General features: G+C 43.9%; 1 protein-coding gene and 1 long non-coding RNA gene across 5 annotated transcripts in view; one reads left to right on the forward strand and one right to left on the reverse strand.

Moving 5' to 3' along the window:
• LOC115094276 (ETS-related transcription factor Elf-1-like) overlaps positions 1 to 11898 on the reverse strand; it is a 182491-nt gene extending 170593 nt beyond the window's left edge. The window contains exon 1 of one of the 3 annotated variants that reach the window (XM_029607175.1): positions 11764 to 11898. The gene's annotated coding sequence lies outside the window, so the exon portion shown is untranslated. Of the gene's footprint in view, positions 1 to 10970; positions 11072 to 11763 lie in introns of those variants that run through there. The other 2 variants (XM_029607177.1, XM_029607176.1) reach the window with 2 other exon arrangements.
• A 27-nt stretch (positions 11899 to 11925) lies between these two features.
• LOC115094277 lies at positions 11926 to 19096 on the forward strand. 2 transcript variants are annotated; one of them, XR_003857518.1, is made up of 3 exons: positions 11926 to 12063; positions 16479 to 16591; positions 18860 to 19096. It is a non-coding gene; the product is annotated as an uncharacterized LOC115094277 (long non-coding RNA). The 2 variants fall into 2 exon arrangements; XR_003857519.1 differs by having other exon boundaries at positions 11928 to 12063; positions 16506 to 16591.
• Positions 19097 to 20172: the final 1076 nt, after the last annotated feature.

Raw genomic sequence — 20172 nt, forward strand, 5'->3', positions numbered from 1 at the left:
TATTTTGCTTCCGCGGTGCATGCTTCCTTTGTAATCAGGAAGCCCAGGAGAGGACAGAGAAGCAGCAGCTGCAGAGAGTGGGGGTGCATGCTTACTGCAGCTGGCCAGCTCTCATTTGCTACTGATCTGATTCCTAGGGAGAAGAATAGGCAGAGCAAAGCTGGTCTTTTAAACCTGGGTAACATTTGGTGTGGCTTTTTACCAAGGGCAGGTCTTGGATTCAGTGATTTGCCCTTCAATAGCTGTGGCTTTGCCAGTGCCAGGAAAGCACCACCACCACCTCCAGTGCCTGTAACTGTCGCTGCTGCTCAGGAGGAAGCTGTTGGGTCAAGTAGGCAGGCTCAGTCAGTGGCACTGGTGACCCAGCTGGAGCGCGCGCGCATGTGTGTGTGTGTGTGTGTGTGTGTGTGTGTGTGTGCTTCCAAGGTTGCTTACTTTATTTGAAGATACAAATCACAGTTCAATTTCTGTTGCAACAGAGAGGAGTTTCCACTTGCAAATTCAGTGTGGAGGGGGGGGCGTTACAAGTAACAATATAACATTTTTAAAAAGTGGCAGTTATATTTGCTCCTGCATCATAACTGAATCTGACCCGTGGTCGATAAGGCTGTCCAGCAATGTCTAATCCAAACGGTCATTTCTAGCAAGTGAGCAATGTGGCAGGATTCTGATTTTTCCCTTCGTCCCAGGTGAGCATGGTTCCAGCCCATGCAGCCCATCCCATAAGTGGATTATTCTCACTGAGCCCAGCAGATGGTTGCTTCAGAGGTCAGTAGCAATAAAAGTTAATGCCTTTCAGGATCCTTAAGCCTGTGCCTTCCAGGAAAATGGGTTTCACTTGTCAGCCAATTGCACAGAGAAAGCCTTTCTTTGCCAGGAAACTGGTTCCAACACAATATTTGGGTTCAAAGAACAGAGGTTTAAACAAACCACCCCCTTCCATGAACACTCACTTAGAAGTCGCTCTAAAACTACCAGAATCCTCTTGACTTCTCCCACCAGTGGGATACAGTAATATACGGGAGGTTCTCGGTTATAATACTTTTCTATCTTTTGGAAAAATAAGAAACCTCATTTTAAAAAGTGTATAATAAGGATAAACATGAAAAGGTGTTTGGGTTCATTTTAAACTGCAGATAACACTAACTCATATACATTGAAATACTTTTGCTATTAAATGAGATATGAACTATGAAGAAGTACCTGTAACACTCTGAGAATGACATGATATGAATGATATAATGAAACTCATGATCTTAATATGAAAAAATCTAAATTAAAAGAGCATTACAAGAAAGAATACCACTCAAACCTTGCAAAATAGTGAGAGATATTCTTGCGATATGAAGCATGCATAGCACTGCTGGTTGCATTGAGAGCCGGTTTGTACTCACGATCCCTGTGGCAGTCCCACCCCTCCTCCCTTTTCAAATAGGAAACCTGTAGGAGGGGGTGTGTGGGGTTGCTTCAGAGACTATGAGAATGCACCAGCTCACAATCACGCGCTCAGTACAAAGATTCTCTGCACACGTCTGCCAGCAGCAGCGGGAGGAGAGGAGGATGGATGGTGTGATGGTGTAAAAGAAGACAAGGAGTGATGGCAGTAGCAGTGTTTGGGGGAGAGGAGGAATGATGGTAGTGCAGGTTAGGAGAGGTGGAGGAGAGAAGAAATGATGCAGGAATGGCTGGGGAAGAGGGGAAATGGAGGGAGATGGAGGATGTTGGCAGCAGTGGTAGGTAGACAGGAGACAGGGTGGAGAGGAAGGAGAGAGGAAGGTGACTAGCAACAGTTGCCTGCACAGTGATTCCAGTGAAGTTTCAGGGAAGAAAGATTTATGTATTTGCATTGTGCAAGTTTCACAGAAACTGCAGGATTCCCCTAGCTGTCAAAGTTCATCAGTGTAAGCTGCAACATTTTCCCTCTGGGTGTTGTAGAATTGAGATCTTGGGACGATTTCAAGTGGCCCGAGTAAGAAAAAAGCTTTTAGTGCAACCACACTCTCATCGTATCCTCTATCTGTTGGTGACATGGGAAACACTAGGGAGCATACGATTCCATATGTTACATGGCTGTAAGCCACTTTAATTGGTATTTTGCCAAAAAAGCATAATATACATTTTTAAATTAGTTATGTAGGTGACGTCATAATTCAGCTTAAAATTGTTCCTTGAAATTTTGTCTCTGTTGTTGCTATTTCCTTGTGTCATGAGCAGGGGCAGATGGTAGGAAAATATCAGCTTGGGGGATTTTTTTCAAAATAGGCCCATGGGTTATATGCCCAACACCCTTGTGCGCTTTCTGTGCAGCACATGTTCAACAGCTCCCAAAAGCAAGGCAAGCCAACCCTTGAGAGATCCATCATGTGACCTGGAGCCAAAATATCCCTAATGTAAATTCCACATTTTTCCTAAATAACTAAGAAGTAGAGCACACCCAAGACTAGGGATGAGCAAACTGAACTGCAGTGCCCCTTCCATCCATTCAATTAATTGGCCCCGTGTCCCTCACAAGTCTGGTTAAAACTGAAAATGACAACAGAAAAAGACCTAAGTGGTCCATCCAGTTTGCCCAGCAAGTTTTTGTTTTTCGTTTTATTTCTTTTAGGACAATAACTGCTCCTCTCCATGCAGGTTCTCTCTCTCTTTTTTTTTTCATTTCTGTCCTTTAGCTATTATGGATCCTCTGTGCTGATCACACAACCTTTTGAATTTCATCACCTTTTTGGGGATGGCACTGCATGCATCCACTACCCTTGGAGAAATATTTCCTAACATCGTTCCTAGCCCCTCAGAGTTTCATATCATGACCCTAGTTCTACAGATTTCTTTCTATTGGCTAAGGCTTTATTCTTGTGCATCATTAAAGCCTTTCAGGAATGTAAAGGTCTGCATCATATCTCCCCTATCTCTCCTCTCCTCCGTGTCATACATATTCAGGTCCTTCAGTCTCATATCATATGGCTTTTGATACAGACCTCTCACTATTTTGGTTACCTTTCTCTGGGCTGCTTCCATCCTGTTTCTATCTCTTTTGAGATACAGTCTCTCATATATATTTGAAGATTCCTGAGCGGTGTTAAAGTATTTTGCTAACCAATCAGTTCTTGAACAATTTGCCAAGTTTTGAGGCAACCGCACTGCCAAATAGTGGCTCGGATACAGACACATATTCTGCTGTTGTGCTGCTGCTCATGTGCTCACTTAGGAGGTAAGTTTCAAATGAGTTACACATGTAAGTACAACATACTAACGTAGCAATTTTCAAAAGTACAGTGCACTTACGCATCTAAGGCCTATTGATTATTCTTCCTCCCTGTCTGGACTCCCTCCGGACCTAGTTAAGGCTAAAGCACGGAGAATGGGGGACCCACTACACATATTTCAAATAGTTTAGAAAAAGAATATCGGATAATTAAAATTTCATATAAAATATTTAAAAAATTTCCCAAACACCAAGAAAATATTTCAAAACAGCAGATACAACACCCAACAATTAAAACCAATAAAGATTTTTAAAAATCCCTGATTCTTAAATAAATAAAATGACTCAGAGCATTTTCTTTTGATTACAAAAGCCCAGAGATGGTTAGGAGAGCAGGATGTGTACAGACTTTCACACATTTAACACATACACACTCTGTCAGGCATTCACTGACACACACACAGGCACTGTCACACACGCTCACTGATTGACACTTTCTCACTTGTTGACACATAGAAATGCTCAGTCTCACACACTTTGACAAATGCTCACGAACAAAACTGCCCAGTCTCACACGTTTTCACATGCTCACTGACACATACGCTCAGTCACACACACACAAACTTTCTCACATGCTGACACACAAATGCTCAGTCTCAGACACATTTTCTCACATAGTCACACACACTCACATACTCTCTCTCCCCCACCCCCAGAAAAGTGCAGGAGCAGTAGCAGCAGCCTATTAACTTTAAAAATTGTTTTCTTTTCACTCACATTGGTGATTAGGGGATGCAGGCAAAGCCCTGGATTAACAGGTTCCCAATGAGCTGACTGCCTGTTGCTGTGGGAGGAGGCAGGCTGTAAGACGCAATACTTTGTTGCTTTTGGGTTTTTTTGGCCACGGCCTGAGGATTAGGGGGACCCATGGCAGAGGAGCATAAGGCTTACAGCATGGAGCCAGTGGTGAGGCAGCAGTGGGAAGCCTACTGCCTGCCTCCCGAATGGAGAAAGACAACCCGAGCCGATCAGGGGAGGCGCCTACACTGTTTCCTGCCTCCATGGTGAAGGTGGAGGCAGGCCTAGGAGACACAGCAGCTGATACCTCTTCGGGCCTCATGGCCCGGTTGACACAGCTGCAGCCCTGCCTCCTTTATACATGTAGACTGGCCACCACCTTCTCATGCCATGCGGCCCCGCTGACACAGCTACAACCCCTCCTCCTTGTTCCGTGCAGGCCCCTGCCAACACAGCAGTGTTGCAGCCTCCTCCTTAGCGAGAGCTAATGCTGATACTCGGGACACTGATGGGGCTAGCAAGCAACACCCCTGACAGAAACTCTCGTGAGAGAAACGTGACTGGGGGCCCAGTGTTAGTTACAGCAGTTCGCAGGCATGAGGGGCTGCTGTGACCAACACTTATGTGATTTGCTGGACCGGCCCACCGGAGCATGCCCGAAGCCCCGATAGGCCAATCTGCCCTGGTCATGAGCAACATATCAGAAGAATTATCAGGAAATATATATATTTTTTTTGCTGATGATATATAATCTGCAACAAGGTAGACAGCCAGGAAGATGTGGAAAATACAAAGAAGGATCTAGCAAAGCTTGAGGAATGGTCTATTTATTTATTTATTTATTTATTTAACATTTTTATATACCGACCTTCATGAAAGAAAATTCATATCAGATCGGTTTACAGATAACATGAGGGGAATAACAAAGTCAACCATATAACAAGAAATGAAAGTTACATATAACAAGGGGTATTAACCTGGAGGGCTAGGATAGCCGGAGCGATAGAAGGCATAACTGAACAAATTAGATAATACAATAATATGATGAGAAGAGGCATAAGTGTATAGGCTACACTTGTCAGAGAGTTTAGGTAGGAGTCAGTGTCTGAATTAGTGAGGAATTGCTGGAACTGTAGGTTAAGTGAAGGCCTGGATGAAGAGCCATGTCTTAAGTTTTTTGCGGAAGGTAGACGGGCATGGTTCTAATCTGAGTTCTGTGGGCATCTTGTTCCAGATGGTTGGGCCAGCTGTAGAGAAGGTTCTTTCTTTGGTAGATGATAGGCGAGTAGATTTCGTTGTGGGGGGTTGCAGGGTGCCTTTATATGCTTCTCGAATCGGTCTGTCTGATGAGTATAATTTGAGGGGAATCTGGAGGTCTAGTTGTTGTTGGTTGTGAATGACTTTGTGGATTATAGTGAGAGCCTTGTGTAATATTCTATATTTGATTGGCAGCCAGTGCAGGTTCTGTAGTATGGGAGTGATGTGTGTTCCTCTGTTGGTATTAGTCAGGATTCTTGCCGCAGCATTTTGGAGCATCTGTAATGGTTTGATAGATGAAGTAGGGAGCCCGAGGAGAAGAGAGTTACAGTAATCTGTTTTGGAGAAGAGTGTGACTTGGAGCACTGTCCTGAAATCTTGGAAGTGGAGGAGGGGTTTGAGCCTTTTCATGACTTGTAATTTATAAAAACAGTCCTTGGTAGTGTTATTGATGGCTTTCTTAAGATTCAGACGGTTATCAATGATTACTCCAAGGTCCCTTACTTGCGTGATCTGGGTGTTGCCTGCTGGTGGATTGATTAAGGCCGAGTTGTCCGAGGAGATGATTAGGAGTTCAGTCTTATTTGCATTCAGAACTAGATTCAAGTTGGTGAGCAGACTGTTTATAGATTTGAGGCAGATTTCCCAAAAGGCGAGAGATTTAGGGAGAGATTCTGTAATGGGAATCAGAATCTGTACGTCATCTGCATAGAGATAGAATTTTAATTTTAGATCCGTAAGCAGTTGACAGAGGGGAAGGAGGTATATATTGAATAGTGTGGGTGACAAGGAAGAGCCTTGTGGTACTCCTAATGTTGATTTGACATCTGGGGATTCGTTGTTATTGATTTTTACTTTGAAGCTTCTGTTACTTAGAAAGGAGTTAAACCAGCTGTGTGCAGATCCTGTTAATCCGATTTCTGCTAGGCGATTTAGTAGGATGGCGTGGTTCACTGTGTCAAATGCGGCTGAAATGTCCAGAAGGACTAGGATAAAAGATTGACCTTTGTCTAGGCCCATGAGGATGTGATCGGCAAGGGAGATAAGTAGGGTTTCTGTACTAGCTGCTTTACGAAAGCCATATTGGGATGGGTGAAAGATATTGTGCTCTTCCAGGTATAAAGAAAGTTGTGTATTAACAACTTTCTCCATGATTTTTGCTAAAAAAGGGAGGTTGGATATGGGGCGGAAGTTGGAGGGTTCACTTGTGTCGAGGTTAGGTTTCTTCAGGAGCGGTTTGAGGGATGCGGTTTTTCAGCCTGTCCGGGTAGATTCCTTGGGCGAGTGAGCAATTTATAATGTTGGCCAATGCTCTGGAAATAGTATTCGGGATGAGAAGCAGTAGTTTAGTTGGAATGTGATCTGTTGGGTGGTTTGATGGTTTTAGTTTCTTAAGTATAGATTCGATTTCCAGTGGTGTTGTAGGTTCAAAGGAATCAAGGATGGCCCCAATATAAGTCCTGGAATTGAAAATTATGGAGGGTGGAGTTGCATTGTTCGGTAGGCGTGCTAATGTGTCTGCAGTTTTTTTCTGAAAGTAGAGTGCTAATTCGTCTGCTTTGGTTTGTGCTTGGTCGTCTGGAATGGTGGGTGTAGGTGATTTTGTGAGTTGGGAGACGTAAGAGAATAGGGTCCTGGCATCAAATTGAAGGTCGTGTATTCTGTGGGCATAGAAGTCTCTTTTTGTCTTTAAGATGGTGATCCTGTAGTTGTGGAGGGTGCGTTTGTAATCAGATAAATTAGTGGAGTTGGGGATCTTACGCCATTCGTATTCTTTGTGTCTGAGATTTTGTTTCCTCTGCTTGAGTTCTGGGGAGAACCAGGGTTGTTTCTTCTTCTGTATTGAGTTGATTATTTTCACCGTTTTAGGACATAATTTATAGGGTCTGGCAGCTAAGATTTAATGCTAAAAATTGCAGAATAATGCATTTAGGCTGCAAATACCCAAGGGAGAGGTACAGTATTGGAGATGAAATTCTTAACACGACAGAAGAGAGGGACCTGGGAGTGATTGTATCTGACGATCTTAAGGTGGTCAAACTTGGATAAAATGATGGCAAAAGCTAGAAAGATGCTTGGCTGCATAAGAAAAGCAGAAAAGGGGAGGTGATATTGCTCCTTTATAGGTCCCTGGTGAGACCTCATTTGGAAATCTGTGTACAGATCTGGAGACCTCATCTTCAAAAAGAGAGAAATTGGTTGGAGTCAGTCTAAGGGTGACTGCTAAAATGGTAAGTGGTTTTCGTTCACTACTAAAACAGTCAATTGTTTTCACTCTAAAGCGTATGGGGACAGGCAAAGATCTAAGCATGTATACCTAGAAGAAAGGCAAACTAGGAGAGATATGATAGAGACCTTTAAATACCTCCAAGATATTTAAGGAGACTCTAGAAAGAAGAGTCATGGGATGATGATGAAAGGGAGTAGACTCTGGAGTAATCTTAGCAAATATTTCTTGACAGAAAGTGTAGAGAATGCATGTAACAGCCTCCCTGTGGAGGTGGAAGAGACAAAAACACTATCCAAATTCATGGGATAAACACAGAGAATCTCTGAAGGATTGATACAAATTGTAGAGCTAAATTGGTTCAGCGGATGAGCAGACTAGGTAGGCCACATGGTCTTTATCTGCCATTGTGTTTCCATGTTTACCTAAAACAGCATCCTCTTGATTTAGCAGCATCAACTTTGAAAAAGAAATTCAGTGCGGGGCCTCCTGTCACCCATTATGCACTCAAGGCCCGGTAGCATCTCCACCCCTTCTTCCTCTTACTATAGAAATCCATGCGACAGGCTGGGCTGCTGCAGGGCCTCAAATGCACGACAGGCAGCTGGAGGCCCCATGGTGAACTTCTTTCAAAAAAGAGTTGCTGCTGCTGCTGTAGGTAACAAGTAGTTGGGAGGAAGGCCTGGCCAGAGGCCTGGCAGTGGTGGCAACACTCAGGCGCCTATCAGAATTTGGCACCAGAGGCTTATATTGCCTGTCCCTAAATCTGGACCTGGATAAGACTGGAGATGGGCATAGCAGCAGAATGCTCTTGGGCTAAAACAAACGATCTAATAACACAAAGTATATTCAGGCAACACACTTCACTACTCCTAGGCTGACTTCACAACCATGAACTAGAAAAAGAGAACCACATGCTTGCTCTTTAAGAAAATCAGGACTGATGCAAAGATTGCCGTTACCTGGCTCTTGATTCTGGAACTAATGTAAGGGATTTCCTGGCCAAGGGAAAACAGGAAATTGCCTGCCCTATGTCACTTTTCTTTTCTTTTCACAGAATATTAGATTTTTGTTTCTCTTTCTCCTCTGTTTTGTTTGTCACTTGGTTGGGCGCAGTTCAGGGTCTATCTTTATTCTGTGTTCTCAAAAAATGAGAAATATTTAAAGCAATTCAATTTTTATAATGTGCTCTAACACCCCCCTTCACTTTCCTGTCTTCACAATGCATTTAAAATTGTTGTCTAGGACTGGCCCTACCACGCTGGAGCTCCCAGTCCTTGCTCTTCTAGTCAGCAGGGGCTCGGGGGTATGGTAAAGGCGGCATCACAGCTTCCAGGAGGGACAGAATCCTGGCCATCATAAACATTGACACTTGCTGGTTGACTCATGAACGCACTTGAGTGCCAGGTTCTGGAAGGGACTGCACGTCCTGTTTCTTAGTCTTGGAGGCAATGGCTGGGCAACAGGTGGAGAGATGAAAAATGGGAAAAGAACCAAAGATAGCTTCATCCGGAGGTTCATGCCATCCATCATAGTCTCAGCTGGGGAAGGTTCAGCTGTAGCTTGAGGCCTGTTTAGAATTTTGCCCTGCCGCTTTTCCTGAAGAAGCTGAAGCTAGAAAGCCAATAAGCAATAATGTGGCAAAACCAGGGCCTGTGAAGCCCGCCCCCGATGACCCGGAGATCTCTGATAATCTTGTCTCTGGCTCTTCGGTTTCCAACCCGGCCTCAGTCCTGCTCATTACCCCAACTCAGGTGGGATGGAACCAGCGGGATAATGCACCCTCATTTGTGGCATCTCAGCACCCGTCTTCAGAGGGACATGGCCTCCGCTCCATGTGAAACTGGATAACAAATGTGGCTTTCAGCTAATTGGCAGACATCATTTTTGAGTGATGGTTGATAGCCACTTCCACCCAGACTCCTGTGTTTTCTGTCCCTGCAGTATTTCCAGATGAGCAGGAGCCAGGTCTGAAAACCTAACATGCAGCTTTGCTGTGGGGCCACCAGAACAGTGAAACAGCACAGCTGACTGGAAACTGCTTTCAACTCATTTGCTGAAGAAAGGACTACATTGTACTTTGTTACGTACTGCAGTGTCTATTTTGTTGTGCAAATGAATGCATACTCTTAAAAACAATTTTCCTATCGATATTTTTAGAAGAAAGAATGAAAGAAAATCAAGACTGGCTCAGCTTGTCAGGGCTACATAATTACTGTACCTAGTTAGTTATTAACCCAGTTAGAAGAAAGAAAACCATCAGAAAGTCTCCTTTCTGGTCTGTTCTATTCAGGAAGATAATAGTGTTTGTACTTCTTCAACATGGCTACTCCCAACATCATAACCCTAAGTAAAAGGGGAGGGGGAGGGGAGACGGCACCTACTGTACCATCACATTAGGGGATGAATATACTGACAGCACAAACGGCAGGGGACACCAACACCCTGACACATCATGCTAAATCAGCAAAAGACACCAAGGCTGCTCCTTCCTGGACCAAGAAACATGCAAACTGCTTGCTCACAGCTGATCCCCATTCCCTCCTTGGTGAATATATACAAATATCAAAAACGTCAGCAGTTTGTCCTTCACCACATACAATTACCCCCCATCCAAGCAAGCTTCCAAGGACTGCTGATTTATCCAGGTACTTTGGCTGTTTTCAACTTGCCCTCAGGCAATCTGGTTAAACATGCACACATGCTGCTAGCCAGATTGGGGGGCATTCCAAGGAGCATCTTTTCCTGATGCACGCCGGTTGCATATTCCAATATACGCATGGTATTTCCCAAAGAAACTTTACCTGATTTTTCAGCAGGTGCCAAATTCCGCGGGGGTTTTGTACCTGCAGAGAGTTTCAAAAGGAAAGTCCATGCCTTACTTTCTCCTTGAGGACTAGGTACAAGGTCCATGACTTTGTAGCTAGGGCTGGATCGTCTTGGAAACTGTCCCCAGAAAATATAAATATAGGGTGGCAGCAGCAGACCCCCCCCCCTATAAACCCCCAATCATGCACACAGCAGGAGCAGCTTATGAGTGGTGAAAAACAGCCCCCCCCCCTGAAACACCCAAAGTTTTCATCGGGGTCAAATTGCTGAGGAAACACCTCAAGAGGGCATGCGATCAGCCAAACGATAACTAGTTCATTCCAAAACAATAAACGCAAAAAAAATGATATTGTGTAGTTTTTAAGACACTAAATGGAGAATCAGGAGTAAGACTAATCTGAGAAACATCAAAACAACGGGAAATTAGGCCATGCTAGTGCTTTAACTAGATTACTTTCTCGGGGGGCTTCAGGGCACAGACAAGAAAGACCATGGTTATTTTGTCGATCCATGTGTACAAACTGTAAGCAGCCGATATAGCACACAAGCCTCTCACTTAAAGCTGCCAAAGGGGTGGGGAGAAATTAACCAACCCATCAAGCAAATAAGGAACTCCACTAAATGCCAAGCATAGCTGCAAAGAAGCCACTCCTTTACCTCGCAATCGCTGCGGTTGAACCGTAGGGCCAGAAGGGAAACCCGCCCCAGCAGGAGCTCAACACAGCTGGGCGTGGAGGAGGGAGGCCTTAAATCTCGTCAGCAACTGACAGAGAAGAGCAAGGTTGCCTCCCGCCACCCCGCGTTTAATCCCTGTTCTGCAGGGCGCTCCCCTCCGCGAGCGGTGCAGGCCGCACATCGGCGGGGCCCCGATTACATCAGCGATCAGCAGGCCAGCGGCAGGAATAGCCAGAATTAAGCAAGCCCTGTCAAGGGCTCCTCACCCACCCCGCCAGGATCCGAGAGAGAGAAAAAGTGTCCTACATCAGGCCCTGCGTGCAATAAACTGGCAAAACCTTAACTCGGGGGGGGAAAAAGTCAGAAACAGAGCGGCAACGCTTAAAAAGGGGGGAGACTTCTCCTAGGAAGACGATCACGGCATTTAGTGGTTACCAAAATATCGTTATCGTACTATTTTCTGCCTGCATACGTTAGTTTAGCTAACACTCTATACGTTAGACAAACTTTTTTTTTTTCTTAAATTATAGCAACAGTTTTCCTGCAATCAAAGCAACACCGGCGCGCACGTATCTAAGGCAAGCCGATGCATCTCTAGCAAACCCGCTTTTATAGAAGGGGGAGAACCGGGACGGTTTAGGATCTACTTTTTTTTTTTTTTTTAACTAACTTGTAAACATAAATGCCTTCGTTCAAACGACTTCCTCCCTTTCTGCCCTAGAAGTCCAACGCCGCACGCTCCGCGCTGTCTCTCTCGAGAGAGCAGCGAACCCACCTTCCAAACGTGGACTTACGAGGTGCTCCCCGCCGTGGTCGGAGAAGTCATCCCAGGCACAATCCTCCAGAGACGTTCCCAGGGTGGGCTTGATGCTCGCTTTTTTTTTTTCCCTTTGGAAGGCTGACACTGCCACTACTTAAGCAGAAACCAGAAGCAGTGGCCTCGGAAAAGGAGAAGTGTTACTTCTGGCTTTTTTTCACTGTGACTCAGAGACCGAGTTCAAGACGCTGTAGGGTGAGGTCCTCCTACAGGTTCGTACACCCAATGGCACATCGCATATTGATATGCAAATTGCAGGTGAGCTGAGTGATCTTTGACTGTACAGGGCGACAAGCAGAGAGAAAGAGGAAAAAAACAAAATATATATATATAAAAATGCCCGTGAGAAGACCCACATACATTCAGCAGGAGCGACCAATAAACATAAAAAGCAGCTGGTACCTGAATTTCGGGCTTTTCTGAGCGTGTCAATGGAAAGAAGTGGCCATGTCTATACCCCCGAGTCTCCCACTGGCTTTTATTTGACCCTGTTCTACTTTTACTATTGTTGTCCCTGTGTGTGGATAATGCAGACGTGCAAGTGAATCCCTTCCTCTCTCACACAGTATCAGTAACCTCCTTCCCCAGGCAAAACTCCCTAACTGGGCACAAGCTTCCTTCCCTCTGATACTATTCCAACTAAGGTTTTCCTTCAGTGCACTCACTTTGACAGTCCTGGCTATTAGCTAGGGCCTTCAGACCTTGCCCATTTGTTGATTCTGTTCCTCCCTCTGTTTATTTTATTTAAAGGATGGCTGTCTTTTTTTTTTTATGTTTGTTTGTTTGCAACAATACTGTGCTAATTTATACATTTTTTAGCACTTTTAAGAGTTGGTAAAAACATTCAGGAGCTGGTTCAATTCATCCATCTGTCCAGAGAAATGATAATTTGAGTGAAAATTATATAAGAACCGATTGGGTCCAAACTTGAGGTGGGGGAGAAGGGTGGAAGGTGGAGCATGCACCTGGCACCCATCCTATGGAAAATGACCTTGATCCAATAAGCTGGACCACTGGAGGGCTAAACTATGCCCTGGGCAGTTGGAGGAGGGTTCCCCTTTGCTGATATCATGGCTTGGGGGGGGGGGGGGGGGCATCCACTGCTGTCATTACAGCAAAAAATGCTCTGGTGTAACAAATTCCAGTGCCATCTGAGTGGTGGGGGGTATACTGGGGATGTGCTGGCACCTCCCTCTTCCCTGGCGCCCCGGGTTACTGCCCATCTCACCTCCTCCTTCTGATGGCCCTGCCGATAGGCATGAGGTCATTTTCAATTGAGTCAAAAGTGGAAAGCGGTAGAAAATCCCTGTGTAAAGTCCACCAGGCTGTGATCATAGGTTTACAATGTATGACTTTTCAGCAAGGGGAGTTTCCAGCGAGAGTAGAGCTCAAAGAGAGGAGGAGGAGGCCGAGAGCAAGCAGTCAGCTATTGTGATACCAGTTGTCTATGGGAGATGAGGATTTCAAGAGGGGTCCTAAGGGAGAGAGAGAGAGCTCACGGGAGGCACAGGAGAGTCAAACTCTTGCACTTGATACTCAAGCAGCTTGAGAAATTGACTTCTGGTGATTTTTCTCTACTGACTGCTTAAGGTGGGTTTTCATGTGAAGATCTGTTCTGCCGGTACTTTTTCCTACTGTTGTATTGCTTTACTTGGTTTTTATTAAAGTGTATTGTTCAGTTTTGGAACCCAGCACTTGACGTGCGGACTTGTCTGTTGCAAGGCTGTGAGTGTGAGCCCCTGTTTCTGAAAGCCGCTTCTTCAGAGGTGACTCTTCAGCTCTTTATACTGCACTCGCAGGCCCATGCAATGAAGTGCGCTCAGCCCAGCGCACAGCTTAACGAGTGATTGGACGCGCTAGGCTAACACCCGATGCAATAAGGGGATAAGCCAAAACGCGGGTCCAAACTCGCGCATAGCTAATAGCGCTCATCACATGTAAATGCCATGCAGATGAGGATATCACTTGGCTAATGCACCCTTGTTAATGTGACAAATGTAATACCAGGCCCCGAGCTGGCATTAAGTCATACCGCAAGTCAAGGCCCCTTTAGCTGAGCAGCAATTTTCTGCTTCCTTCTCCTTGCAAAACTAAAATCTGAGTTTGGACCTTAAAAGACTTCAGATTGCAGACTCTGGGTAGTTTCTGGAGTAAGCAAAAAAAATATTTTAAGGAAGATCTGGAAAACAGAAAATCGGTGGTATTTTAGCTCCCTGCTTGATCAATGAAAATGTGCCAGCCTTTCTTTTGCGAGGCAAAGAAACCAGACGCTCGTATTTTCCCTAACGCGCACCCAGCCACAGCTTCCCTGTGCCACCCGATGCTTTTGAGCACTAGGGCCGTACGGTTTTCCGTGGCGCGTCCTTTTTAACGCGGCAGCTCATTAAAATATAGCATCGCATGCCCGGGTGGAGGAGGGGGGGAGGGTTGTGCATGCATTAGTAAAACGGGCACTCAATAGGAGCGCCCATTTTACTGTGCGTTTTTATTGCATCGGCCAGACAGACATTTGTGGGTCAACTTTCAGTAGGCTGTCTTGGAGCAAAGGCCACAGGAACGTGTGCACCTGTGGACCTGGTAGGCAATGAGAAACTATACCTGAGTATTTTCCTTTGAGAATTAGTTTATAAGCACCCTTGCTGACTTTGCTTCTCTTTTTTTTTTTTTTGAGAAGATGGAGGAATAGGGGGAAAGTAGATGTGCAGATTTGAAAATGCTGTCCTGTGAATGTACTTTGCTCCCCCCAACCTAAACATGTCCCAGGGAATGCCCCTCTTTTAATGTGGCTAAAAGTACATGAGCTGTGAGCTGCATAAATACTTTTTAGCCGCTTTGACTAAGGGGACAATTTGTAGCCAGCCTGTTTTTACCTAGGTACATTCCAATTTATCCAGATAAACGACTATAAAAATTGTCTTCTGGATGTATAACTGTGGCATTAGCACAAATTCCTGAGAACAATCATCACAGCATGCCCTTGTTTTACTTTTTTCACAATGGTGGGCACAACAGAGGAGGCGTTTTCAAAACTATCCAAAGTTTATTCCTCCTTCAGAATGTGATGTAAATTAGAAAGCAAAAGGGGGAATCTATTGAATTAGTAATAATGACTATGCACCAATGTCAGCTGCAAGGGATTTCATACGAGATGACGGTCATGGATCAAACTAGCAAGTGGCAAGATAAATCTCCCTTTTGATCTTCTCATATGTGAAGATGTTGAATTTCACCAGGTGCGCTCCTCACAATGTGGTACCAATGTAGGGGATTCCATGGTTTTAATCTGAACAGCCTTCCAGCAAAGTAGCTGGGGAATTAGTCTCAGCACAGTGGTGATGACTTTGTGTTGGTCTGCCCTCTATTTTGATTAACCGTTTTGCTGGATGCCTATCTGCTGTATCTATCGCAGAGAAGTTTCATTTCTTGGCCTCCGTTTATAACTTTCACATTGCCCTGCTGAACTACGGTGAGCTCAGTTCGTTTCAATGCCTTCCACTGCCACCCTAACCCTTCTCTAAGCTGATTTGTTGAGTGTGGCAGTGCTGTAAACCCTAGCAAATGGTGCATAGACTGTACCCAGAGGGGTCTACGGCAACAGGGAGCTAATGGTAACAGACAGCTATTTATATACAGGGACTCTCATTTTCAGTTTTTATTTTGCCTGGAAATTTCTCAGTGTTAGAACAAAAGGAAATCAGTGGAAAACTGACTTTTTTCAAAGTCTTTTTTTTCCTCTGAATTTGCTTTGTTATAACATTGAAATTCCCATGCAAAATAAAATAAAAACTGAAAACTAAGGTCCTTAATTATACAAGAATTCCAACTCTACCTGCAACATGTTCTTACTGTGATCTCTGCATAGAATTTCTTTCATCCCTTTGCTCTTGCTATGAAGCAGGGGTCTCTTTACTCAGAACTTCCATTTGTACAGTGGTCCTGCAATAATGACCAACAACACTTCTGTTGTAAGCAGGAACATTGCCAGAGAGCTGCCTCAGCCTTTATTGTATCCTGCCATCTTAAATGGTAAAACTATCCTTGACGATGTATTCATGAAGCCAGAGCACATGGTGGGTGTGCAATAAGCAATCGATGCATTGACATGACTTCTGCTGCAGTTCTGGTTTTCGAGCAACACGTCCTCAAGTGTTACTGTCTTTGGACATATGCTGCATCATTCTTCTAATGCAACCAAGACAAAAGTAGATTGGTGTAGAAAGTATATTTATTCTTTTTCCAAAGGTTTTGGGACACAGTGTCAAGAACCTTTGTAAAAAAAAACTGATCTGTATGGACTTCATCTTTTTTGTATTTTCTGCATGAACAGAGCCCCTGAAGCAGCTCTCTTTGTACTGGCGAAACTCTGCCTGAGTTGGGTAATTGTGTTTCATCTTTTAATCAATAAATATACTTTCTACACCGAACTACTTTAGTCTTGGTTGAATTCTTGCTACGTTGGATCGGCTTCCGTGTTGTTTCCTGGGATCATTCTTCTAATGGCCAGTCTACTTATGTTGTGTACATGCTGATTTGTCTGTGCCAATTACTGTATGTAGGCAAGACCACCAGAACATTGTGAAAACGTCTTCCTGAACATTAGAGTTGCTTAAAAAATTGCAGAATGGAAGCTCCTTCAGTTGACCATTGTTTACATTGTTAACATCTCTTTTCAGATTTACATTGTTATATGCTTTGCACAGGGATCTACATAGAGGCCACCTCGATTGTTTATTGATTTTGAAGGAACAAAGATGGATCTGTGGTCTTCAGACTTTACATCCTCGAGGTTTGAATTTCTGTATTGACTGATATAATCTTTTATGATTAGATGGAAGTTTATGACAGCGACAGTCTAAATATGATTTCTTAGTGCCCACATAAGGGTTTTAAATGGCGTTTCTCCAGATTGGTGCTTCTAACATTCACTATTGAGTTTTAGCAGACTGGGTTTGCCATTATATTTGCGTATCCACAATGTTTTTACATTTTTGTGCCCTGAAACAACTTTGTGAAACGTGGACAATATTGGTTTGTGTTATTGACATCTGTGAACTGTTATGTACAACGCTGATGAACGCAGGAGAAGTTTGTTTCTGAGCTTGGTGACTGAGTTTGGCTGATCTACACATGCAAGTATCACAGCTAAGTACTGAGTGGTTAAATGGTGGGAGTTTACTAGTTTTTCTTGCATTAATGCACATACATTTGGGGATTTTCTAGCATCAAGTGAAGGGTTTTGCCCCTCTCATAATGCCTCAGAGTTTTGATGCCACTGTGATTGTTGCCTTTCCTCTCACTTTAGGCCTTGGGGTTTTGACGCTACTGTGCTTGCTGCCTTACTCCTCTCTCAGTTCCTGGGAATGCTGTTACCACTGTGTTCCCTTTTATTGATACCCGTGTTTTTGCTGCTTTGCTGTGGACCTATGACTTGGGGTTTTAATGCCAGTGCTCCTTCTGCTTTACCCCTCTTTTAGTGCATTGCAATATTTTGCTCCCACCCCTACTGCTTTGCCTGTTTACTTAGTGCCTTGGGTGACAAGATTGATTACACATGAAACAGACATTGATGATCTATCACCCCGAACTGACCAACCATACCGTTAATTTGAATCCTCTCAGCTTAATGTTACCTTTAATAGCTTCATGCCCTTTGGAACTCTTTCGTCAGTCATCTTTTCAAATTTCCTTACAGCACTTGCTGACTATTGGTCTTATCGGGTATTTAGCCTTCGATGGATTATAACACCTGTTTTAGGTTGCATTCCCAGGCAAATCAACTATGAGAAGGCCTGATCCCTGTGAGCCAAGATCCACTAACACCATCCAAGGTTTGGCCCTCAATCCAAAGGATTTAGGTACCCAAGTGACATCAAGGCTGCAGTCTTTTTTATGTCACTTTTCCTTCACCCACCATACAGGAGGGGAATTAGGGCTGACTGTCTTGGCACACTGGGAATTTTTTTTTTTACCTCAGCACAGACACAGCAAAGGGGAAGTCAGTCTCCAACCCTGCCTTCCCCAGCCCCTTCCCTCATTAGTGAGGTAGGGAAACGACATCAGGAATGCTACAGATCTCCTAAAGAGATTTCCACTGGCCTCTTCCTGCCCATGGATACTAAGGTCACCATCTTCCAGCTTTTACATGTTTTAATTGGTCTTTTGCTCTAAAGGCTGATCTGAGGTTTGATTTTCACATAAAGATAACTGCAGTCCTCCTCCAGAATTTTCTATGGCCGCAAGTCCCTGTTTGTGATGATGTGTCATGCTTGTAGTGCTTTGGAGGTTCTAGCGGCTACTCATCTAACCCTGACATAAGAAAGGTACTTCTTCTGTTGGAGAAGGTCATCCTCTTTGACCTAGTGTCCAGCTTCTAGAAGGACAAGCATGGAGTGGTGAGGAAGGGAGGGGATATCCACTCGATCAGTCAAATCAACCTTAATGATCCCTATGGTGACACATTATAGCCAGGCTCCTCTCACCTCCCTCTCCATGGTGCTTTCAGGTTTTCATGCCACTTTTGTTGGTGTCCTTTGCCACTCATTTAAAACTATGAGCTGTTCTTGCCACTGTGGATGCAGCATTGTCACTCTTAGGGTGCCTTGGGGTGCTCATGCCACTGTTGTTGCCCCTTACCCCTCCTTACCTGAATGTAAACCGATGTGATGTCTCAGATCGAATGTCAGTATATAAAAATAAAATAAAATAAATGTCATTGTTTTGTGCCCTTTGCCCCTTTTTTAGAACCTTGGGGTGTTGCCACTGTTGGTGCTGCTTTGCTTCTCGCATAATGCCTTGGAGTGCTGATGCCTACAAGATACCATGCATTGCTTTCCCTATTTACTTTAATGGGAAATAAATGACCAAATAAAACAACAAAAAAAAAAAAAAAAGAATTTTTTGGCCCTGACCAAAAGAAACAAATCACTGAGCCAAATGAACTGAATCAAAATATTTTTCCTAATGTTCTGCAGTTCTCTGTTCATATTTGTGTACAGCATGTATAGGTATAGATTCATCAGAAATCTCTCTTAATCATATTTCTTCTTTTCCTTAGGGCCACTGTAGTGACAACAATCGTGTAAGAGCAGGAGGGAAGAGCATTATACAAGACATCATTCTTGGCCAGCCTTGATGCACCCATTTGTGTAACCCATTGTGCCTCCTTTTCGTTTTTAAACTTCTGTGTTTCTCCCTCTTTTGTTTTATCTTTCTCCATGTTTTTCTTAGTTTTTATACCTTGTTAACAATTTCCTTGTTATAAATGTTCAATGTATTAGACAAAGGAAACATTTTGCCTGCATCTTCTGTTTTAATGTAAACCGGTACGATTTGTGTATTATACAAGAATGTCAGTATATAAAAATTAAAAATAAATAATTTGTTTTGAAGCCAGACCATAATGAGTCATTCCTGGAAAACTGGCCAGGGCCAACGTTCTGGCTCTGTTCTTCTGAGCTGAGAATCTGGGAGAAGAGCATGGGCCAGGACCCTTGTGAAAATTTCCCTGCTAATGTATGCTTCTGAACCTGCTTTACTCACATAAGAATATTTAGGCACTATATTAAAAAAAAAAAGGGAGGGGGGGAGTGGGACATGGAAGTTGTACATTTGCGTTGATGCAAAAAAAAAAAAAAACCCACAGTGTCCTATGACAGGCTGACTGTCGCAGAGTCTCAGAAACATTCGGTTTGGTTTGTGCAACAGAAGCAGGGGCTGCAGTTCCTCTTTTCTGCTGTTGAAATACGCTATGGCTTTGGCTCAAAGCCTTGTTACACTTTGAATTTTATCAGAAATAAATTAACATGCAGGTTTGTGTTGTTTAATAATGAACTGCTGTTAATATACCACAAGGCCCCTCTTATTCCAGTCATGATCTCAACGGGTAAGTTCCCATGCCACTCACAAGGTTGGAAGAAAGGATCTTATTTCTGCTCTGTTGGGAACAGGTTTTAAAGACAAGTACAACCAGAGCTGGCCAAACGTAACTGATTCAGGCCATAAGCATCATCAACTACTTAATTTGCCACCATTATCACTACATAGAGGCTTCAGTGATTAAAAATGAATGGCAGACTGGTGCTGATAGTATAGGGATGGAGACCCAAATGCCATTCCCATAATCTTCATTTACTGTGTGAGCTTGAGCATGTCACTTAATCTCTGTGTGCTTAAAGCTGTACTGTAAATTGTTAGAGGCAAGCAACATTGCAATTGTGTGAATTCTGGTGCTCCACACCATGCACTGCAGGTGATATAGATGAAGTTCCCGTCCTGTTAAGCTCTTGGTAACAGAGGCTCACAGACCAAAGCATGCCACATGACTTGCCAGGGGTTCCCAGACAGGGAGGGAAAGATGTCCTTTTCAAT

Source organism: Rhinatrema bivittatum, chromosome 6 (genome assembly GCF_901001135.1).
Source record: "Rhinatrema bivittatum chromosome 6, aRhiBiv1.1, whole genome shotgun sequence".
Classification (NCBI taxonomy): domain Eukaryota; kingdom Metazoa; phylum Chordata; class Amphibia; order Gymnophiona; family Rhinatrematidae; genus Rhinatrema; species Rhinatrema bivittatum.